The 24,886-nt window shown below is 47.0% G+C and overlaps 2 pseudogenes; one reads left to right on the top strand and one right to left on the bottom strand.

The window, feature by feature from the left end:
- Positions 1-11,658: 11,658 nt before the first annotated feature.
- Positions 11,659-11,865, bottom strand: LOC142255443 (U2 spliceosomal RNA; annotated as a pseudogene).
- Positions 11,866-24,155: 12,290 nt separating this feature from the next.
- LOC142255484 (U2 spliceosomal RNA) lies at positions 24,156-24,361 on the top strand (annotated as a pseudogene).
- Positions 24,362-24,886: the final 525 nt, after the last annotated feature.

The following is a 24,886-nucleotide window of genomic DNA, read 5'->3' on the forward strand; positions in this document are numbered from 1 at the left end:
AGCACAGCATTGCAAAATGCGCAAGGGCGTTGGCAAGGAACAAGGAAGTGGACGTGATGGTGGTGCAGGCAGAGGCCGAGGTCGTGGGCAAGCTCTAATTTTGCCACAACAAAGGGCCACATCTAGTCGCTCGCACGTCCTGTCCCAAATTCTTGGGGACCGCAGCAGTACACCGCTCTTGAACCAAGACCAGTGTCAACAGGTTGTTAGTTGGATAGCGGATAATGCTTCCAGTCAGATTGGCACCACCACAAACACTCTGTCTTCCACACGGTCAAGTGTCAGTAGCCGTGATACTGCACCGCACATTTCAGAACCTGATCCTCCTTCCTACCACAAGGCTGAGTACACGTCCTCGGACATTAATGATCCCACACTTGGACACTCGGAAGAGCTGTTCACGTTTCCATTCGCACATTCTGGCCTCTCGCCAGCTCATGTTGAAGTGGGTCATGAGGAGATCGTATGTACAGATGGCCAAATATTTGAGCAGCCACGTTCTCACGAAGTTGGCAACGTGTCTCAACAAGGGGTGGACGATGATGAGACACAATTGTCAGGAAGTCAGGAGGAGGAGCAGGGTGCGGAAGAGGAAGACGACGTGGTGGATGATCCAGTAACTGACCCAACCTGGCAGGAGGATATGCAGAGCGAGGACAGCAGTGCACAGGGGGAGGGAGGCGTAGCATCCCAACAGGCAGTAAGAAGCAGGGTGGTGGCTCCAGGCAGAAGTCAGGCAACCGTTCCCCGGAACAACAACACGACACAAGGTGCCTGTACAAATGTTAGGTCTTCCCGAGTCTGGCAGTTTTTTAAGTTGGATCCAGATGATTCTAAAAAGGCCATTTGCAACACCTGCCGTGCCAGCATCAGCAGGGGTACCAAAACTAGCAGCCTGACCACCACCAGCATGATCAGGCACATGTCAGCCAAGCACCCGACTTTGTGGGAAGTACAACAGAGTCGAGGAGCAGTGCTTGCTAATGTCACTGCTACGTCTTCGCTGGTTGTGCATGCGAGCCAATCCCCTGTCCATGCTGCCTGCGAACAAGCCTCCTCCGGTCCTGCACCTGCAGTTGCCTACTCAGAAATAACACCATCATCAAGCACGTCCTTGTCCCAGCGCAGCGTTCAGTTATCCATTCAGCAAACCTTTGAACGCAGGCGCAAATACACTGCCAACACCCCACATGCCACAGTTCTAAATGCTAACATTTCGCGACTGCTTGCGCTGGAAATGTTGCCTTTTAGGCTGGTGGAGACAGAAGCATTCCGCGACCTGATGGCGGCAGCTGTCCCACGTTACTCGGTCCCCAGCCGCCACTATTTCTCCCGGTGTGCCGTCCCCGCGTTGCATAACCACGTGTCACAAAACATCACACGTGCCCTGAACAACGCTGTTTCACCCAAAGTCCACCTAACCACAGACACGTGGACAAGTGCTTGTGGGCAAGGCCGCTACATCTCGTTGACGGCACACTGGGTTAATATTGTGGAAGCTGGGACCCAGTCTGAGCGAGGGACGGAACACGTCCTTCCCACACCAAGGTTTGCAGGCCCTACCTCAGTCAGTGTTTCACCCACACTCTACAGCTCCGGAATGTCATGCTCTTCAGCCTCCTCCTCCTCCTGCGCATCCTCATCCACTGTACCCTCCACACCAGTCCCAAGCTGGAAGCACTGCAGCACTGCCTCGGCGAAGCGGCAACAGGCTGTGCTGAAGCTAATCTGCATAGGTGACAAACCCCACAATGCAGAAGAGCTGTGGACAGCTCTGAAACAGCAGGCAGATCACTGGCTCACACCTCTGAACCTAAAGCCAGGAAAGGTCGTGTGTGACAATGGCCGGAACCTGGTGGCGGCTTTGAGGCGAGGCCAGCTGACACATGTTCCATGCGTGGCCCATGTGCTCAACCTCGTGGTTCAGCGGTTTCTAAACTCATACCCAGAGCTGTCTGATCTGCTGGTAAAAGTTCGCCGCCTGTCTGCACATTTTCGAAAGTCACCTACTGCTTCAGCCGGCCTTGCCGGCTTTCAGCGCAGTTTGCATCTTCCGGCTCACAGACTGGTGTGTGATGTCCCCACGCGTTGGAATTCAACTCTGCACATGTTGGTCAGGATATGTGAGCAGAAGAGGGCAGTTGTTGAGTACCTGCATCACCTAAGCCGTCGGGAAATGGGTCAAACTCCACACATAACACCTGAGGAGTGGAGATGGATGTCCGACCTATGTACCATCCTCCAAAACTTTGAGGACTCCACCAAGATGGTGAGTGGTGATGACGCCATTATTAGCGTCACCATACCGCTACTCTGCCTTCTAAAACGGTCTCTGCTCAAAACCAAACATGATGCATTGCAGGCGGAGCGCGATGAGTTGCAGCAAGAAACAGTAGTGGGTGTGGGTGATAACACACAGCCCAGCCTCGTCTCATCACAACGTGCAGTGGAGGACTATGACGAGGAGGAGGATGAAGACATGGAGCAAATCTCCGGCCAAATTGAGGATATGACATGCACACCAGTCATATCCTCGGTTCAGCGTGGCTGGCCAGAGGACAGGGTAGATGAGGAGGAGGAGGAGGAGGAGGAGGACAGCATGTTCAGTCAACGTGTTGGTCAGGCTACTGAAGTCCTGGCTGTTAAGAGTCTGGCGCACATGGCTGACTTTATGGTAAGCTGCCTGTCTCGTGACCCTCGCGTTAAGAACATCTTGGCCGACAATCATTACTGGTTGGTAACACTGTTAGACCCACGCTACAAGGAGAACTTTATGTCTCTTATTCCCGAGGCGGAGAGGTCAACCAAAATGCAGCAGTTCCGGAAGGCCATAGTCACGGAAGTAGGCAAAGCATTCCCCTCACAAAACGCTAGCGGCATAGGTCAGGAATCAGTGGACAACCAAGGCGTACAGCCGAGAGAGGCACAAGTCCAATCCGCCAGAGGTAGGGGAACAGTCTTTAAGATGTGGGACAGTTTTCTCAGCCCCTCACGTACCACAGCCCCTGAGGTGCGGGGTAGTGCCACAAGAAATCCTAAGTTTGCCCAGATGCTCAAGGAGTACCTTGCAGATCGAACAACTGTACTCCGACATTCCTCTGTGCCTTACAATTATTGGGTATCCAAGGTGGACACGTGGCATGAATTGGCTCTCTACGCCTTGGAAGTCCTGGCCTGCCCTGCCGCTAGCGTTTTGTCAGAGCGTGTTTTTAGTGCCGCAGGTGGAATCATTACAGATAAACGCACCCGCCTGTCAACTGAAAATGCTGACAGGCTGACTCTGATCAAGATGAACAAGGGTTGGATTGGGCCAGACTTCACCACACCACCAGCAAATGAGAGCGGAATTTAAAGTTTGTAACGGGAATTTGCTATGTACCTCCAGTCACCCATGGGTACACACTTCTGGACTTTGGATAATCGCTGGACTGCTCCTCCTTCTCCTCATGCGCCACCATGATGACCGTTACAAGAGTTAGGCCTTTGTTTCAGGTATACCCCCAGTGGTAAATTTTTTCGCCCATTCTTTGCAGAATGGACATTACAACGACAGGAGACCCGCTCCTTTGCAATGGGAACAATGTTTTGAGGCCCTCATGCACGTCTCTATGCAGGGACAACGTGGAGCCTCCCAATTTTTGGCTGCCCTGCCAAAGGGCTATACTATAATACACCCACTTCCTGACAATGGACACTTAATGTTTTGAGGCCCTCATGCACGTCTCTATCCAGGGACAACGTGGAGCCTCCCAATTTTTGGCTGCCCTGCCAAAGGGCTATACTACAAAAGACCCACTTCCTGACAATGGACACTTAATGTTTTGAGGCCCTCATGCACGTCTCTATCCAGGGACAACGTGGAGCCTCCCAATTTTTGGCTGCCCTGCCTAAGGGCTATACTATAATACACCCACTTCCTGACAATGGACACTTAATGTTTTGAGGCCCTCATGCACGTCTCTATCCAGGGACAACGTGGAGCCTCCCAATTTTTGGCTGCCCTGCCAAAGGGCTATACTACAAAAGACCCACTTCCTGACAATGGACACTTAATGTTTTGAGGCCCTCATGCACGTCTCTATCCAGGGACAACGTGGAGCCTCCCAATTTTTGGCTGCCCTGCCTAAGGGCTATACTATAATACACCCACTTCCTGACAATGGACACTTAATGTTTTGAGGCCCTCATGCAGGTCTCTATCCAGGGACAACGTGGAGCCTCCCAATTTTTGGCTGCCCTGCCAAAGGGCTATACTATAATACACCCACTTCCTGACAATGGACACTTAATGTTTTGAGGCCCTCATGCACGTCTCTATCCAGGGACAACGTGGAGCCTCCCAATTTTTGGCTGCCCTGCCAAAGGGCTATACTACAAAAGACCCACTTCCTTCCAATGGGCACTTCAGGTTTACAGGCCCTCATGCACGTCTCTATCCAGGGACAACGTGGAGCCTCCCAATTTTTGGCTGCCCTGCCTAAGGGCTATACTATAATACACCCACTTCCTGACAATGGACACTTAATGTTTTGAGGCCCTCATGCATGTCTCTATCCAGGGACAACGTGGAGCCTCCCAATTTTTGGCTGCCCTGCCAAAGGGCTATACTACAAAAGACCCACTTCCTTCCAATGGGCACTTCAGGTTTACAGGCCCTCATGCACGTCTCTATCCAGTGACAACGTGGAGCCTCCCAATTTTTGGCTGCCCTGCCAAAGGGCTATACTACAAAAGACCCACTTCCTTCCAATGGGCACTTCAGGTTTACAGGCCCTCATGCACGTCTCTATCCAGGGACAACGTGGAGCCTCCCAATTTTTGGCTGCCCTGCCTAAGGGCTATACTATAATACACCCACTTCCTGACACTGGACACTTAATGTTTTGAGGCCCTCATGCACGTCTCTATCCAGGGACAACGTGGAGCCTCCCAATTTTTGGCTGCCCTGCCTAAGGGCTATACTACAATAGACCCACTTCCTTACAATGGGCACTTCAGGTTTACAGGCCATCATGCACGTCTGTATGCAGGGGCATTGGTGAACCTCACAATTTTGGACTGCCCTGGCAAAGGAAAATACTACAAGGACTCAGTTCCTCAAAATGGGCACATTAGACTCAGAGGCCTTTATGTACGTCTCTTCTCAGGGACATCGGAGTGCCACACAATGTTTTACGTAAAATCTTTCATGTATTGATCTCAAAAAGTAACATACATTAGCTCTATCTCACTATTGGGTATGTGCCCTTAACATTTCCGCTATGAAAAATCATTTTGGTGTCATTTTGGAAGGTTTTCTGGTGAGTCCGTAAAAATGGCGTAAAACGCGGACAAAATTATTCAAAGCTGTGACTTTTGAGTGATAAATGCTTCAAGGGGTCTTCCCCATGCTGTTGCCATGTCATTTGAGCACTCTTCGGAGACTTTTGTGCCATTTTTAGGGTTTCTACATGCTGCCGGTGGTCATTTCACAAAAATACTCGGGTCTCCCATAGGATAACATTGGGCTCGGTGCTCGGGCCGAGTACACGAGTATCTTGGGAGGCTCGGCCCGAGCTTCGAGCACCCGAGCTTTTTAGTACTCGCTCATCACTACTAATAAACCTAAAAAATAAAAATAAATTGAATAAAAATCATGAATGTTGTGTTATAACAGGAAATTCGGTGTAAGAATGAATATCCGGGATGAGAGTTCAGCGAATGAGTTATAGAAATTGTTACAAAAAGGAGTGTGTACGGTTTATGCGTAAATTTTCAGAATGCGTACATGAAAATTATATGTATGTGAGAATGTCCCCCATGCTTTGTAAAAAGTTATTTATGAAAATGTAAATAAAATATATAAAAATGCCTAATTATTTATAATTTATGAGAAAGATATATATGTATGGAAGAATGTTATAAGGTGTCCAAGAACCATAAAGAAAAAGGGTGCATATATAATGTTAGAGGTCTAGAGTTCCACCAGGCTATATCACCCCTAAAGAAATAGAAAGAAGACCTTACTACCTGTGTACCCCAAAAAAAGCTATATTTCTTAGCCAGGATTATGGTGGAGATATGCACAAGTGAAATAAGAATATAAAGTAATACAATAAGATTATAAAACCAATATGTGTGCATTCATGCACCACCCGGTACGCTACCCTTGCCAAATTGCTCACTCTAGATCCCCACACGATCCATGAAGCCGTTCCCCCGGTCACACCGCCTGCTGCCGGTTCCCACTCATCCCTGGGGGAGTTAGGCGAGTGGTATCGAGAGCTACATGTCGGCACTGATGATACCCCCATACACCACAAGGAAGGGGTATACCGGGTGGTACAGGAGTATGAGCGGGTTTTTAGCAAGCACCCTCTAGATTTTGGGCAGATTAAAGGAGTTCAACACCACATCCCTACCGGTACACACTCCCCTATTAAAGAGAGATACAGGCCTATTCCCCCTGCGCACTACCAATGCGCCAAAGACATATTGAGGAACATGAAGGAGGCAGGGGTTATTAGGGACAGCTGTAGTCCCTGGGCTGCTCCGTTGGTGCTGGTTAAGAAGAAGGATGGCACCATGCGGATGTGTGTGGATTACCGGAAGATTAACCAGATAACGCATAAGGATGCTTACCCTCTGCCCCGCATCAAAGAGTCCCTGGCCTCGCTGAGAACCGCTAACTACTTCTCCACCCTTGACCTCACCAGCGGGTACTGGCAGGTGGCCGTGGCACCGGAAGACCGAGAGAAGACTGCCTATGGGACCGTTTTGCTGTACTTGGATGATGTGATTGTGTACTCACAGACGTATGAAGCCCACCTGGAGCACCTAGCCGAGGTGTTCGCGTCCCTTGCCAAGTATGGGATGAAGTTGAAGCCCTCAAAGTGTCATCTGCTGAAACCCAGAGTGCAGTACCTAGGACATGTGGTTGGTGCGGAAGGTGTCGCCCCCAACCCCGAGAAGATCACCGCCATCCAAGACTGGCCGAGACCGACCACAGTGAGGGAAGTGAGGCAGTTTCTGGGCCTGGTGGGATATTACCGTCGCTTCATTAAGGGGTACACAAAGATGGCTGCCCCCATGCAAGACCTCCTCGTAGGACAGACCAAGGGTGGTAGATCCCTAGTAGCCCCATTGGTGTGGGAAGAAAAGCATGAGGAATCCTTCCGCCAGCTGAGAACAGCCCTGACCGGAGAGGAAATCCTAGCGTACCCTGACTACAGCCGCCCATTCATCCTCTACACCGACGCCAGCAATGTGGGCTTGGGGGCTGTTCTATCCCAGGTCCAAGACAGAAGGGAAAAGGTAATAGCTTATGCTAGCTGAAAACTCCGACCGACTGAGAGGAACCCTGAGAACTACATCTCCTTCAAGCTTGAGCTCTTGGCACTGGTGTGGGCTATCACCGAGCGGTTCCGCCATTACCTGGCAGCAGCCAAGTTCACCGCGTACACAGACAATAACCTGCTGACCCATCTAGATACGGCCAAGCTGGGCGCGTTGGAGCAGCGGTGGGTGACCAGGTTAGCCAACTACGATTTCACCATCAAGTACCGGGCCGGCCGTACCAACGTCAATGCCAATGCACTCTCCCGGATGCCCCACCTGTCGGAAGAGGGGCCAGAGGATGATGACCTCGAAGAGATCGAGTTGCCTGCATTTCACCGGCCATTCACTGAGAAGGTGCACGTCTACCAACAACGGGTGAACCTGGATCCGCTGCCCCGACAGGACTGGCAGGAAGCTCAGGACCAGGCACCTGCTGTCCGCCTGGTCAAGACTCTAGTGGAACAGGGTTCTGCTGGGATAGACCCTGCTGCCCCTGCCGAAGCCCAACGTCTGTGGCAAGAACGGACCCGGCTATACCTACACCAGGGGAAGTTGTATCGCGAGCTGATTAATCCAAAGACTCACGAGAAGATCCGCCAGCTGGTGATTCCCCAGGCTAACGTGCCCACCGTCCTGCAGTGCACTTCGGGTGGAAGAAGCTAGAGATGTTGTTAAGAGAGCGGTTCTATTGGAGTGGAATGCGGGAATCTGTGGAGGCCTGGTGCCGAGAATGTGGCCCTTGCGCATTGAGAAGGAAGGACGAGGCCAGCCAGAAGGCACCCCTACACCCGATCATTACACACCAACCGCTGGAGCTGGTTGCCCTTGACCATGTAAAGCTCACCCCCAGCCGAAGTGGGTACACCTACGCTCTGACCATCGTAGACCACTACTCGAGGTTCCTGGTGGTTGTCCCAGTTAAGGACTTAACCGGCCGCACCGCTGCTAAGGCTTTCCAGGCTTATTTCTGTTGACCGCATTGGTACCCGGAGAGGGTGCTTACCGACCAGGGTCCGGCCTTTGAAGCAGAGGTATTCCAGGAATTCTGCCAGTTGTACGGCTGCAAGAAAATCCGGACCACGCCTTACCACGCCCAAACCAATGGCATTTGTGAAAAGATGAACCACTTGGTCCTGGGCCTCCTCAAGACGTTACCACTGGAAGAGCGGAACCTGTGGCTGGAGAAGCTACCTGACCTGGTCGATATGTACAACAACATCCCTTCCAGCTCTACGAAATGCACTCCAGCATACCTGATGAGAGCTCGTCCCGGCCGGCTACCAGTGGATCTGGAAATGGGCTTGGAAGCTTCAGAAGCACTCCTGTCGACAGCTGAATGGGACACTCGGCGGAGGACACAGTACCGACAGGTCCAGGAGTATGTTGAAAAGAACTTGTGCCGGAGTCGGGGACAACAGGAGCAGTGCTTCAACAAGAAGGCGCCTGCCGGTTCCTTCCAACCTGGGGATGTAGTGCTGAAGCGGAAAAGAAGGGCCCACAAGCTGGATGATCAATGGGAAAAAACCCCGTATGTAGTCCAGCCCACAGGATGGGAGAATGGGAAGGCCTACCAGATCAGCCGTGACCAGGGGGGGACTTTGGCCACGGTTTCCCGAGACCACCTGAAGAAGTGCCCACCAGCATTGAGAGTAGCGGATGAGGCTCCAGTTCCCAGTCCAGTGGAGAAGGAAAAAGAGGTAATCCACACCATGATGGGTGATTTTCCAGCAGACTGGCCTACACAGAACGGTGCGGTGATCCTTCCAGTGATACTGTTCCCACAACCCGTGGATGAAGAAATGATGGAAACGGTTAACCGCGAGCCAGTGCCCAGGGAGGTACCTGTACCCAGCTCCCCTACGCCTCCGCCTGCCCCACATGATAGCAGGGAGGAGGAACTGACTGTTCCCTCTGCCCCACTGCCTGTCACCACTGACACCGGACCCCGAAGGTCCACTCGCCCCAACCTAGGTAGACCCCCACTTAGGTACAGGGAAACTACTCTTTAAAAGGGGGGGGCTTTATGTGTTGAGTGTACCAGTTTGAAAGTTTTAAATGATAAGTAAAGATGATCAACCAAAGAAGTTTACCTGATTGAACCGTGATTAAACCGGCCGTTGCCGGCAACTGTTGTCCCCGTAGGGACTGTGCAACCATTGCGTAAGGAACTGCTTACGGACAAGCCCGAGAACTTGCAGGGCAACCACAAACTTAGTGCAATGTAAATAAAAATGTTTGTTGGCTTGACACCGTTACCGCCTCCGGAGAGGCTGATTTGGGAGGATGGGCCTGGAGGAAAGGGATGGCCTAGGCCCGCCACTACCGTAACCGGTGGCGATCCTCCGGGGGTTCAGGGGTCCCCTTGGACGTGGGCCCCCTGAAAGAGACAGAACCCGCTCGGGCAACTTGGTGCTGGACTGGGGTCAAGGGGTGCTGCCCGCTTCTTAGGGGCAGCATCAGGGCCAGGTTGTTTGGGTGGGAGAAGAGCGGAAGCTGTACCGTTGTAAAATGTTTATGATGCTTTTACATGTTTTACCGTTTTATTCTTTTTCAGTTGTGAAAATAAAACCGGTGATGGACGGGCAGCCCGCGGACGGTCTGCATTTTACTATAGGGGAATGTGGCGCCCTGGACAAGCCAGGTCGTCACAGGTACTACACCAACACACTCTACACTCCGGCTAGGCACACCGAAGCTAAACACAAATCCTAGTTGCCTTCCTCCAGGGGCTGATGTCCACACCAGGGGGTGGGCCAGGTGGTTGATCCCACCCACCGAGGAGTTCACAGTCCTGGAGGCGGGAAAAGGAGTCAGATTAGAGATCAGTTTTGGAGTTAGAGAAGTGAAGAGGAGACTGACCGTGTCCGGGTGTGTGGCCCGGGCACTCAGCAAGGTTGGCAGACGGTGGTGACCTTCTGCAGGAGAGGCTGATTGGAGTGAACCGTACGGACCGGGGATGGGCGGTGGCCCGCCGGTACCAGATCGGGGAGTGAAGAGAAGCCAGCACCATCCGGCAGGGCCTACGGACCCCGACCAGGCTAGGAGTCGCCGTAAAACCGGTCAAATCCGTTAGCGACAGGAACCTCCAGGGTTTCCCAGCAGTCAAGACCCGATTGAAGGCAACAGCTCACACCGTAGAGGGAAGCACAGTCACCGCCAAGGCTACAGTTCCCAGGGCCAGAGCCTGCGGGCAAAAGGGGCTCCCTCAGCATCCATCCAAGCTGGGGAGCGGGTTACCGGTGGGAAGCCCGCTAGATTTTGGGGGAATAAAAGGGGTCCAACACCACATCCCCACAGGTGCACACCCACCCATCAAAGAGAGCTATAAGCCAATACCACCTTCACATTGCCAGTGTACCAAGGACATGTTGAGCAACATGAAGGCGGCTGGGGTTATCCGTGACAGTTGTAGCCTTTGGGCAGCTCTGTTGATCCTGTTAAAAAAGAAGGACGGCACCACTCCCCGTATTGAGGAATTGCTAGCTGCATTGAGAACTGCAAATTATTTTTCTACCCTTGATCTCACTAGTCACTATTGGCAAGTGTCCGTTGCTGAGGCAGACCGGGAGAAGACCGCCTTCGCCACCCCTATGGGTCTCTGCGAGTTCAAAAGCATGCCCTTCGAGCTGTGCAATGCGCCAGGAACCTTCCAGAGGCTGATGGAATGCTGATTGGGACAAGATTTTAGGGTGTATAAAAAGGGAGATTAGATCCCGTGATCCCAACGTATTGTTACACCTCTATAAATCACTTGTAAGGCTACATCTGGAATATGGGAACCAGTTTTGGGCTCCACATTTTAAAAAGGACATTCAGAAGTTAGAGTCAGTTCAAAGGTGGGCAACTAGACTACTACAAGGAATGGAAGGCCTCCCATATGATGACAAGTTGAAAAAGTTATTAAGTGATTATTGGCTGCAATGGGGCTTTCTGGCTGGTGCCAGCCTCTCTTCTTAGCACACAGGAACCACAATCCCTACACCATGCTTCAATGGATTCTCTCATCCCAGCCCAGTAAAACTACATATTTTACACAGTCATAAGCAGCCAAAAGGGATCTATTCTATTCAATTGCAAATGATCTAGATAAGACTGAGAATAAGATACTGCACGGGACATAGCAGAGTTGGTCAAGTTGAGTGGAGATGAGTTTGCTATTTGGCACAGCTTTTTGCATCAATAAAGCAAGTAAAAGGTGTGAAAGATAAAAAAAAGGGTGAAAGTGTGAAAAGTGAATTGGCCAAATTGAGGTGCATATAAAGTTTTTGCTTTCTTTCAATTCACTAATGGGGCTCATTTGAATCAGGTGAATTGAGTTCTGCTTTTGGAAACTGGGTTAAGAAGGGGTGCACCGGTCCTGGAGGTACTGCAATACCAGGTCAATGCGTGGAGTGGACAGAGCAAGATTTTTTCCATCTCCTTGTTCTAAAAATCCATTTAATATATGGTCCCCAGAGAGGGGACGTATCAGATATTAAACTGATAAGAACAGATTTAATTTTTTTTTTTTTCTGTTTATCAGTAGGACTTCAAAATAACAAAGGTGATCGCCTCCCGTTGCCTGGGAACCGTCCAGGCACAAGAGGGCTATGTGTCACCAGAAGGCGCACACACTTCCTCAAGGCCGGCAGACGTGCAATCCCAGGCACCTTCCAGTACCGACCAAGGTAGCGTCCTCCGAAACTACACTTGATCTTAGCCAAAAGGCCGAGAAGCTATAACCCGAATTGGTTACGGCCTTGAGTGGCACCCTGGCCTATACCGGACACATCTTAGGGAGAGGGAGACAAACCCACGCCTACAGAAGACATTTTGTCACCCAAGCCAACCCTTGAAAAGGCTGTTTTGCAGAGCAAAAACAAGAAGAATGGTGCTTTTTGCAGCCGCCGCCCACTGCAATGAATCTGAATAACTCCTCCTTTTGGACACAAGCACCTCCCCTCCCCCTTGCAGTCTTTCCAATTCATGATACAAAAAGACGGACGGACAGGACAGGACAGGACAGGCTGCCTGACTTTCCGTCACTGCCACCCTTTGCCATCCTTGCCCGTAGAAAGCCCTTTCATCATCCCCAAACCCTAATCTTTTCCCTTCCCTTCCCAGATGCGTCTCACTCCCTTTCATTAGGAAGTGAGCGCAGCCTTTTCTCCGTTCTGCACATGCGCGACGTTAAACACAAATGCGCAGGCGTGCGTTCCATTACCCTCACTGCATTCCACTCCCATACAGGAAGTGGGCGCAGCTATTACTACGGTCGCACATAAAAGAACCCACGGCCACCACTGCACATAGCTGACTCCACCACAGGACACCCACTTCTACACCAACGCAGGTAAGACAGGATCGGCACCTCTATGCTCCCGTTACAATCAGGCTCAGTCACCATGTGATAACGCTCTCAACTCTTTAGTTGCAGGCTCCCCTTGCTTCACCTCCACTGGCTGTGCTGCCATTTCCTCTCCCACCTGGAAGGTATACTTTATTCCACTATTTTCCTGTTTCTCTCTTCCCCCTTTTCCCATAACCTACTTTTATCTGCATTTGTGGGGTATCTATATGCTATTTACATCATAGTTTTATTCATTAATATGGAAGGGAAGAGTGCCCATGAGAGTGTTGAACTGCGGAGAGCAAGAGATTAAGCTGCTCCGATTTGCCACCATTGATAAGCTGTTCTCAGTAGATACACATGCTATCCAAACAGCAGCATCCACCATTGCTTCAGCCCACCCATTCAGTGACAGCTCACCAAGTCAGCCATAGGAGTGGTGTAAGGAATTACACGTAGGCACTGACTCCACACCTTCACATCACAAGAAGGGGGTCTACAGGCTAGTGCAAGAATACGAGCAAGTCTTCAGCAAACATCCGCTAGACTTTTGAAGAATAAAAGGGGTCAAACACTACATCCCCACAAGTGCACACCCACCCATCAAAGAGAGATATAAGCCAAAACTACCTGCACATTACCAGTGTACCAAGGACATGTTGAGCAACATGAAGGAGGCTGGGGTTATCCGTGACAGTTGTAGCCTCTGGGCAGCTCCGTTGGTCCTGTTAAAGAAGAAGGACAGCACCACTCCCCTGTATTGAGGAATAGCTAGCTGCATTGAGAACTGCAAATTATTTTTCTACCCTTGATCTCACTAGTCGCTATTGGCAAGTGTCCGTTGCTGAGGCAGACCGGGAGAAGACCGCCTTTGCCACCCCGATGGGTCTCTGCGAGTTCAAAAGCATGCCCTTCGAGCTGTGCAATTTGCCAGGAACCTTCCAGAGGCTGATGGAATGCTGCTTGGGACACCGAAACTTTGAAACGGTACTGCTATACCTTTATGATGTTATTGTTTATTCTAAAGCAAACAAGATTTTAGGGTGTATAAAAAGGGAGATTAGATCCGGTGATCCCAACGTATTGTTACCCCTCTATAAATCACTTGTAAGGCCACATCTGGAATATGGGGTAAAGTCCTGAGCAGGTTGATAACCATTGGTTTGAGCATGGTAGGGTGTAGTGCGCATCTTCCTGCATCGGTAAAAGCTGCAGAAGTCCTTGAAGATTTCCGCTTCAAAGGCTGTGCCTTGATCTGTGAGGACTCTCTCTGAGTAGCCATGAGGTCTGCATAAGTGTGCTTGGAAGACCTTCGCTGCAGTATGGGCCATTAGATCTTTGACTTGTACCACAACCATAAATCTCGAGTAGTTGTCTACCATCGTAAGTGCATACGTGAGCTCGCCTCGATATTCTGCAACAAAACTCCCTTTTTCGATTTCAGTTTCAGCAAACACTCCTCTTCCTGTAGAAAATATTTATCATTACCTAAGACAGTCATTCTAATGCATGACAATATTAAGGCAATTTAGTTAAAACTTGTTTTAACTCACCTTTAAGGGGATTGATGTATTTCATGGTCAATCCAGGTTTGTCAGTGATGGCACTGACATAATGTATGGCGTCTTTTTCGGGCGTTATCCTTTGCCTTTTCATTGTGAAAATCCAGTTGCCTATATCAAAGCAAATTCTACTACTTGTAAAGTATGCAGAAAATGAAATGTAGAACATATAACATCAACTGCTTAGGAACGCATCATAGGTTAGTACTTAAAAGGATATTGTCATGTTCTAGTCATAATGCAAGCTGGACATTTTTCATGTTACCCTGTAATCGCCGGCCTGTTCTAATGCTCACAAGCCAAGATATAGGCTCAGCTGCTAAGGCTTCCCTCTGCCTTCTGAATGAAACTTGAATATGTCTGGGTCACTGTGTATATAGCAGGTGCTCAGAAAAAATAAGAGTCAATTCAATAAAAATAGCTCTGGCACACTATAGTGATCAATAACGTAAGAAAAGAACTCTTGGAATGCTGAAAATTCTTTATTTGTGCAAAAGGATAATTCATCCAACGTTTCGACCTTGTTTTTAGGTCTTTATCAAGGATAAAGTTATCTAAGATCATAAAGGGTTACAAAACCATATAAACACGTAATTAGTACATAGTACAACATAACAGTACAATATATTGCTACTTGAGAGTACAATGGGTCAAATGACCATGATGCACATACAAAAAATTTTTCCAAAGCCATAGTGAAAACATTTGTACTGAGGAAAGAAAATTTCCACATGACCTATCTGGAGAAACATTCTGGATCAAACAACCAAAAATAGTCAAGCAGGTAAATACACACCTATATGGATAACAGGATGATATGTGTTCAATTGTATAGCGTCATTGCCATTAAGGTACAAATGGAAAACTTGCAATCCTATATAGTGAAGGAAATGAACACATATCATATCAAAGAACACAGGAACATGGGTGTGAGAAAAACCTCAATGTTTATACTTTGTTCTTTATAATGGTGTGAACATGTATATGTCTCAGTACCTTATGCACTTGAGAATTCTAGTGAGTAGATGATGAAAGCCTATTTCAGAACTGGAATCGGTAAATAATTGTAGGTGGAATCTAAATGAAAAGATGGTACAAGTGTTATCATGACACGTGGGCTATAACACAATGGACCGTGTGACAAAGAAGAAAGGAGAGAAAGAAGAGGAAGAAAATGCAACTACCTGTAACATTACGTGATAGTCACTGGTAAGTATCACTTGACAATTCAAGTGAAAAAGGATTCCTTTATTAAAGGGTTCTCAGTCGCCTCAGGATCATGAAATACTAGGGTAAATGATATGAGAATGGGTAAGAAGCACCACTAAAGGAAATATGAGATGCAGGACATATATCTATAAACCCCTGAACTACATGATAGAAATAAAAAGAAGAAAAAAGAAAAAAAAGAAGAAAGAAGAAGAACACATAGAATGCGGAAAGAGAATGGGTACAACTACCTGAGTTACTGCAGGGAGGCCCCTGGTTGGTATTGTGAGGGTTAGTGGAATTCCTTCACTGAAGGGTTCTCAGTTGCCTCAGGTTCGTGAAAAATGCTATAGACAAATAATGCCCGGAGAAAAGGGGTTCATATACAGCGAATAATGGTAATACAAGGTACATGTGTCACATGTAATAGTATATATATATATATATTGTACTAAGCTCTACACCAGAAATAGAAAGTAGTCCCTCTGCCTTCTGTCTAGGTGCCCTGAGTTATGTCCTGTAAACTGTCACAGGGACCCAGACACACATGTGTAGTAGGGGAATATCCCTGCTGAGATGCCAGTGCTAGAGCACTCGTTTGCTGTGGAGTTGAACGCTATGTGAGCAAATCTTACCTTCAATGAGCAGAAGTCTCTTTTTTCAGATTTCAATATCTCTGTGGGTATCTGGCAGAAATATGGAATACTCTTTACTGCTAAGACCCTGTACACCACTCCCACTAAAGGGGGCTTTACACGCTGCGACATCGCTAATGCGGAGTCGTTGGGGTCACGGAATTTGTGACGCACATCCGGCCGCATTAGCGATGTTGCTGCGTGTGACACCGATGAGCGATTTTGCATCGCTGCAAAAACGTGCAAAATCGCTCATCGGTGACATGGGTCTCCATTCTCGATTATCGTTACTGCAGCAGTAACGATGTAGTTCGTCGCTCCTGCGGCAGCACACATCGCTCCGTGTGACACCGCAGAAACGAGGAACCTCTCCTTACCTGCCTCCCAGCCGCTATGAGGAAGGAAGGAGGTGGGCGGGATGTTCCGGCCACTCATCTCCGCCCCTCCGCTGCTATTGGGCGGTCGCTCAGTGACGTCGCTGTGACGCCGCACGGACCGCCCCCTTAGAAAGGAGGCGGTTCGCCGGTCACAGCGACGTCGCCGGGCAGGTAAGTATGTGTGACGGGTCTGGTCGGTGTTGTGCAGCATGGGCAGCGATTTGCCCGTGTCGCGCAACAGATGGGGGCGGGTATCCACACTAGCGATATCGGGACCGATATCGCAGTGTGTAAAGTAGCCTTTAATAAACTGTGTAAAGGATTTTAAGTAAAAATCCACAATAAACCAGCGCTAGATGGGTTTTTATAATTTTATTAATAGACCACAAATAAAAAATTTTTTGCTATCCTTGTTTCAAGACAGAGTATTTGATAATATACAATACACTGATTATTACTAAAACCAAGGACCACATAAAACAAGGACCACATAAAATAAAAAATGAAAGTAATGAGAATAAAATTCTTTTGTATAACCAATTAACTTCGAGGTGATACAATATTCACATTGATTTAGTTTTACCAGTCTAATGTAATGCCCCGGCCGGTGGCATATATTTTGTTTGGTTAATAATTTAGACTTATACAATGAAAGATGTACTATACCACCCCTGGCTAACTTACAAGTTTTAAGTTGTACAATATAAGTTTGCGACGTTATATTCATATATAGGAAGGCAAACAATATTGGCAATTTAGTGGCACCCACCATACGTAATCTTACAGCACCTAATAAGGGAGGATTATTTGGCCTGAAAGGTTTTTTTCCATGCAAAAGCTGTATAGTATGTAAGAATACAAAAAATATTTCACGGAAATCCTTCTTACAGGGGCAGTCAGAAGTCATGATTAGAGAATTTATTACATGTCAATCAAAGGGAGTAGTATATTGCATTCAATGTCCCTGTCAGAAAAAATACATTGGGAGAACTATTAGACCCCTATGGAAAAGGGTGGGTGAGCACATTAGAAGTGTTAAAAATAAATGTACTAAGCACCCCCTATCCAGACATTATGTGTTAAAACATGGAGGGTCCTTTAAAGGATCCCAAGTATGGGGCGTACAAAAAATAACTAAGGATTGGAGAGGTGGCGATTTCATTAAAAAAATGTCACGAGCAGAAAGCCAATGGATTTTTGAATTGAACACCTTGAAACCATATGGACTCAATAATGATATAGAACTGTTTGCTTTTAATTAATTTATATTTTTATAGGTAGAGGAGTAATAGGTACTGATAATAATACGGAGAGAAGGAAAAAAAAAAAAAAAAAAAAAAGCGATTGTCATGGAGATATATGTGTATATATGCATAATATATATTAAAATTGGTGCTTCACTTGCCCAAGGTTGATGTAGATATAAGGGGCTTTTCATATTATAGCAAATTTATATTACACCTTTATGATGTCCTTTTGTTAAATTTATTGTTGAAAAAAAGCATATGCATATATACACATTGTCTTCCCAGTATATGATGATACAAGCAAGGCTATATATAGGTCTTTTTAGAAAAACCTTTAGAAAAACCTTTGCACATAATTATATTATATGGCTATTATGAACGGTCTTTCACAAATTGATATATGTAGTGGTCATTGAATGTTGGTTGAATTTAAACATTGTTTAATTTTATGCAAATTATAACCAATTAAATATATGCATAAATAGTGCTCTAGGCAACAGCTGAGTTATCCTTGAGGAAGGGGGCCGTTACACGCCCCCGAAACGCGCGTCGGATCAGGACTCTGTTTTTGCCTACCTCACCTGTGCGGTGATAACCTGCCAAGTAATCTCTCCCTCGTGTGGAATCAACCGGCTTCCACTGGACACGGTACGGATTGCCTGCTGGAGAGGTTGAGAGGTTACCGCTGACATTTCCTTTGTCTGCAACCAGGATACATTGGTACCTCCAGCGGTTCTGCATTGCTCGTTTGGAAGCGGATCGGAGCCTTGTGTGGTGCTAACCTGCCAAGCAACTTCCTCCTGTGTGGAATCAGTCAGCTGACACTGGATACGGTCTGGACTGCCCGCTGGAGAGGCTGAGTAGTTACCGCTGATCTTATTGTTGTCCGCAGCCAACATCTTGGTGCTTTCAGTGGCTTCGTACTGCTTGATTTCGAAAGTACATTTGGGAGAATACGGGACCGGCTGGTTTGTGGCCTTGTGAAGTGTTATAAAGGTTCTGTAAAGAGGGATGTCGGTAACCATACATCTCCCCCAGAGCCAGCACTAGTCGCGGCCACTGGCCTCAAAACGTCCGCTCTGGAAGTCTAACAGGTCAATCCTGTACATAGCGGTTCCAGCCTAATCAACGGAGAAATCCGGGGTGTTTTTTGCGGTCAAGTTGTTGTGAAGTTTATTCCCCCAGGCCCTGGGGGCGAATATAACGTCGCAAACTTATATTGTACAACTTAAAACTTGTAAGTTAGCCAGGGGTGGTATAGTACATCTTTCATTGTATAAGTCTAAATTATTAACCAAACAAAATATATGCCACCGGCCGGGGCATTACATTAGACTGGTAAAACTAAATCAATGTGAATATTGTATCACCTCGAAGTTAATTGGTTATACAAAAGAATTTTATTCTCATTACTTTCATTTTTTATTTTATGTGGTCCTTGTTTTATGTGGTCCTTGGTTTTAGTAATAATCAGTGTATTGTATATTATCAAATACTCTGTCTTGAAACAAGGATAGCAAAAATTTTTTTATTTGTGGTCTATTAATAAAATTATAAAAACCCATCTAGCGCTGGTTTATTGTGGATTTTTACTTAAAATCCTTTACACAGTTTATTAAAGGCTACTTTACACACTGCGATATCGGTCCCGATATCGCTAGTGTGGATACCCGCCCCCATCTGTTGCGCGACACGGGCAAATCGCTGCCCATGCTGCACAACACCGACCAGACCCGTCACACATACTTACCTGCCCGGCGACGTCGCTGTGACCGGCGAACCGCCTCCTTTCTAAGGGGGCGGTCCGTGCGGCGTCACAGCGACGTCACTGAGCGACCGCCCAATAGCAGCGGAGGGGCGGAGATGAGTGGCCGGAACATCCCGCCCACCTCCTTCCTTCCTCATAGCGGCTGGGAGGCAGGTAAGGAGAGGTTCCTCGTTTCTGCGGTGTCACACGGAGCGATGTGTGCTGCCGCAGGAGCGACGAACTACATCGTTACTGCTGCAGTAACGATAATCGAGAATGGAGACCCATGTCACCGATGAGCGATTTTGCACGTTTTTGCAGCGATGCAAAATCGCTCATCGGTGTCACACGCAGCAACATCGCTAATGCGGCCGGATGTGCGTCACAAATTCCGTGACCCCAACGACTCCGCATTAGCGATGTCGCAGCGTGTAAAGCCCCCTTTAGTGGGAGTGGTGTACAGGGTCTTAGCAGTAAAGAGTATTCCATATTTCTGCCAGATACCCACAGAGATATTGAAATCTGAAAAAAGAGACTTCTGCTCATTGAAGGTAAGAACTGCTCACATAGCGTTCAACTCCACAGCAAACGAGTGCTCTAGCACTGGCATCTCAGCAGGGATATTCCCCTACTACACATGTGTGTCTGGGTCCCTGTGACAGTTTACAGGACATAACTCAGGGCACCTAGACAGAAGGCAGAGGGACTACTTTCTATTTCTGGTGTAGAGCTTAGTACAATATATATATATATACTATTACATGTGACACATGTACCTTGTATTACCATTATTCGCTGTATATGATCCCCTTTTCTCCGGGCATTATTTGTCTATAGCATTTTTCACGAACCTGAGGCAACTGAGAACCCTTCAGTGAAGGAATTCCACTAACCCTCACAATACCAACCAGGGGCCTCCCTGCAGTAACTCAGGTAGTTGTACCCATTCTCTTTCCGCATTCTATGTGTTCTTCTTTCTTCTTTTTTTTCTTTTTTCTTCTTTTTATTTCTATCATGTAGTTCAGGGGTTTATAGATATATGTCCTGCATCTCATATTTCCTTTAGTGGTGCTTCTTACCCATTCTCATATCATTTACCCTAGTATTTCATGATCATGAGGCGACTGAGAACCCTTTAATAAAGGAATCCTTTTTCACTTGAATTGTCAAGTGATACTTACCAGTGACTATCACGTAATGTTACAGGTAGTTGCATTTTCTTCCTCTTCTTTCTCTCCTTTCTTCTTTGTCACACGGTCCATTGTGTTATAGCCCACGTGTCATGATAACACTTGTACCATCTTTTCATTTAGATTCCACCTACAATTATTTACCGATTCCAGTTCTGAAATAGGCTTTCATGATCTACTCACTAGAATTCTCAAGTGCATAAGGTACTGAGACATATACATGTTCACACCATTATAAAGAACAAAGTATAAACATTGAGGTTTTTCTCACACCCATGTTCCTGTGTTCTTTGATATGATATGTGTTCATTTCCTTCACTATATAGGATTGCAAGTTTTCCATTTGTACCTTAATCGCAATGACGCTATACAATTGAACACATATCATCCTGTTATCCATATAGGTGTGTATTTACCTGCTTGACTATTTTTGGTTGTTTGATCCAGAATGTTTCTCCAGATAGGTCATGTGGAAATTTTCTTTCCTCAGTACAAATGTTTTCACTATGGCTTTGGAAAAATTTTTTGTATGTGCATCATGGTCATTTGACCCATTGTACTCTCAAGTAGCAATATATTGTACTGTTATGTTGTACTATGTACTAATTACGTGTTTATATGGTTTTGTAACCCTTTATGATCTTAGATAACTTTATCCTTGATAAAGACCTAAAAACAAGGTCGAAACGTTGGATGAATTATCCTTTTGCACAAATAAAGAATTTTCAGCATTCCAAGAGTTCTTTTCTTACGTTATTGATCACTATAGTGTGCCAGAGCTATTTCTATTGAATTGACTCTTATTTTTTCTGAGCACCTGCTATATACACAGTGACCCAGACATATTCAAGTTTCATTCAGAAGGCAGAGGGAAGCCTTAGCAGCTGAGCCTATATCTTGGCTTGTGAGCATTAGAACAGGCCGGCGATTACAGGGTAACATGAAAAATGTCCAGCTTGCATTATGACTAGAACATGACAATATCCTTTTAAGTACTAACCTATGATGCGTTCCTAAGCAGTTGATGTTATATGTTCTACATTTCATTTTCTGCATACTTTACAAGTAGTAGAATTTGCTTTGATATAGGCAACTGGATTTTCACAATGAAAAGGCAAAGGATAACGCCCGAAAAAGAAGCCATACATTATGTCAGTGCCATCACTGACAAACCTGGATTGACCATGAAATACATCAATCCCCTTAAAGGTGAGTTAAAACAAGTTTTAACTAAATTGCCTTAATATTGTCATGCATTAGAATGACTGTCTTAGGTAATGATAAAATTTTCTACAGGAAGAGGAGTGTTTGCTGAAACTGAAATCGAAAAAGGGAGTTTTGTTGCAGAATATCGAGGCGAGCTCACGTATGCACTTACGATGGTAGACAACTACTCGAGATTTATGGTTGTGGTACAAGTCAAAGATCTAATGGCCCATACTGCAGCGAAGGTCTTCCAAGCACACTTATGCAGACCTCATGGCTACTCAGAGAGAGTCCTCACAGATCAAGGCACAGCCTTTGAAGCGGAAATCTTCAAGGACTTCTGCAGCTTTTACCGATGCAGGAAGATGCGCACTACACCCTACCATGCTCAAACCAATGGTTATCAACCTGCTCAGGACTTTACCCCATATTCCAGATGTGGCCTTACAAGTGATTTATAGAGGGGTAACAATACGTTGGGATCACCGGATCTAATCTCCCTTTTTATACACCCTAAAATCTTGTTTGCTTTAGAATAAACAATAACATCATAAAGGTATAGCAGTACCGTTTCAAAGTTTCGGTGTCCCAAGCAGCATTCCATCAGCCTCTGGAAGGTTCCTGGCAAATTGCACAGCTCGAATGGCATGCTTTTGAACTCGCAGAAACCCATCGGGGTGGCAAAGGCGGTCTTCTCCCGGTCTGCCTCAGCAACGGACACTTGCCAATAGCGACTAGTGAGATCAAGGGTAGAAAAATAATTTGCAGTTCTCAATGCAGCTAGCTATTCCTCAATACAGGGGAGTGGTGCTGTCCTTCTTCTTTAACAGGACCAACGGAGCTGCCCAGAGGCTACAACTGTCACGGATAACCCCAGCCTCCTTCATGTTGCTCAACATGTCCTTGGTACACTGGTAATGTGCAGGTAGTTTTGGCTTATATCTCTCTTTGATGGGTGGGTGTGCACTTGTGGGGATGTAGTGTTTGACCCCTTTTATTCTTCAAAAGTCTAGCGGATGTTTGCTGAAGACTTGCTCGTATTCTTGCACTAGCCTGTAGACCCCCTTCTTGTGATGTGAAGGTGTGGAGTCAGTGCCTACGTGTAATTCCTTACACCACTCCTCTGGCTGACTTGGTGAGCTGTCACTGAATGGGTGGGCTGAAGCAATGGTGGATGCTGCTGTTTGGATAGCATGTGTATCTACTGAGAACAGCTTATCAATGGTGGCAAATCGGAGCAGCTTAATCTCTTGCTCTCCGCAGTTCAACACTCTCATGGGCACTCTTCCCTTCCATATTAATGAATAAAACTATGATGTAAATAGCATATAGATACCCCACAAATGCAGATAAAAGTAGGTTATGGGAAAAGGGGGAAGAGAGAAACAGGAAAATAGTGGAATAAAGTATACCTTCCAGGTGGGAGAGGAAATGGCAGCACAGCCAGTGGAGGTGAAGCAAGGGGAGCCTGCAACTAAAGAGTTGAGAGCGTTATCACATGGTGACTGAGCCTGATTGTAACGGGAGCATAGAGGTGCCGATCCTGTCTTACCTGCGTTGGTGTAGAAGTGGGTGTCCTGTGGTGGAGTCAGCTATGTGCAGTGGTGGCCGTGGGTTCTTTTATGTGCGACCGTAGTAATAGCTGCGCCCACTTCCTGTATGGGAGTGGAATGCAGTGAGGGTAATGGAACGCACGCCTGCGCATTTGTGTTTAACGTCGCGCATGTGCAGAACGGAGAAAAGGCTGCGCTCACTTCCTAATGAAAGGGAGTGAGACGCATCTGGGAAGGGAAGGGAAAAGATTAGGGTTTGGGGATGATGAAAGGGCTTTCTACGGGCAAGGATGGCAAAGGGTGGCAGTGACGGAAAGTCAGGCAGCCTGTCCTGTCCTGTCCTGTCCGTCCGTCTTTTTGTATCATGAATTGGAAAGACTGCAAGGGGGAGGGGAGGTGCTTGTGTCCAAAAGGAGGAGTTATTCAGATTCATTGCAGTGGGCGGCGGCTGCAAAAAGCACCATTCTTCTTGTTTTTGCTCTGCAAAACAGCCTTTTCAAGGGTTGGCTTGGGTGACAAAATGTCTTCTGTAGGCGTGGGTTTGTCTCCCTCTCCCTAAGATGTGTCCGGTATAGGCCAGGGTGCCACTCAAGGCCGTAACCAATTCGGGTTATAGCTTCTCGGCCTTTTGGCTAAGATCAAGTGTAGTTTCGGAGGACGCTACCTTGGTCGGTACTGGAAGGTGCCTGGGATTGCACGTCTGCCGGCCTTGAGGAAGTGTGTGCGCCTTCTGGTGACACATAGCCCTCTTGTGCCTGGACGGTTCCCAGGCAACGGGAGGCGATCACCTTTGTTATTTTGAAGTCCTACTGATAAACAGAAAAAAAAAAAATTAAATCTGTTCTTATCAGTTTAATATCTGATACGTCCCCTCTCTGGGGACCATATATTAAATGGATTTTTAGAACAAGGAGATGGAAAAAATCTTGCTCTGTCCACTCCACGCATTGACCTGGTATTGCAGTACCTCCAGGACTGGTGCACCCCTTCTTAACCCAGTTTCCAAAAGCAGAACTCAATTCACCTGATTCAAATGAGCCCCATTAGTGAATTGAAAGAAAGCAAAAACTTTATATGCACCTCAATTTGGCCAATTCACTTTTCACACTTTCACCCTTTTTTTATCTTTCACACCTTTTACTTGCTTTATTGATGCAAAAAGCTGTGCCAAATAGCAAACTCATCTCCACTCAACTTGACCAACTCTGCTATGTCCCGTGCAGTATCTTATTCTCAGTCTTATCTAGATCATTTGCAATTGAATAGAATAGATCCCTTTTGGCTGCTTATGACTGTGTAAAATATGTAGTTTTACTGGGCTGGGATGAGAGAATCCATTGAAGCATGGTGTAGGGATTGTGGTTCCTGTGTGCTAAGAAGAGAGGCTGGCACCAGCCAGAAAGCCCCATTGCAGCCAATAATCACTTAATAACTTTTTCAACTTGTCATCATATGGGAGGCCTTCCATTCCTTGTAGTAGTCTAGTTGCCCACCTTTGAACTGACTCTAACTTC

The sequence above is a fragment of the Anomaloglossus baeobatrachus genome, chromosome 10 (genome assembly GCF_048569485.1).
Source record: "Anomaloglossus baeobatrachus isolate aAnoBae1 chromosome 10, aAnoBae1.hap1, whole genome shotgun sequence".
Classification (NCBI taxonomy): Eukaryota; Metazoa; Chordata; class Amphibia; order Anura; family Aromobatidae; genus Anomaloglossus; species Anomaloglossus baeobatrachus.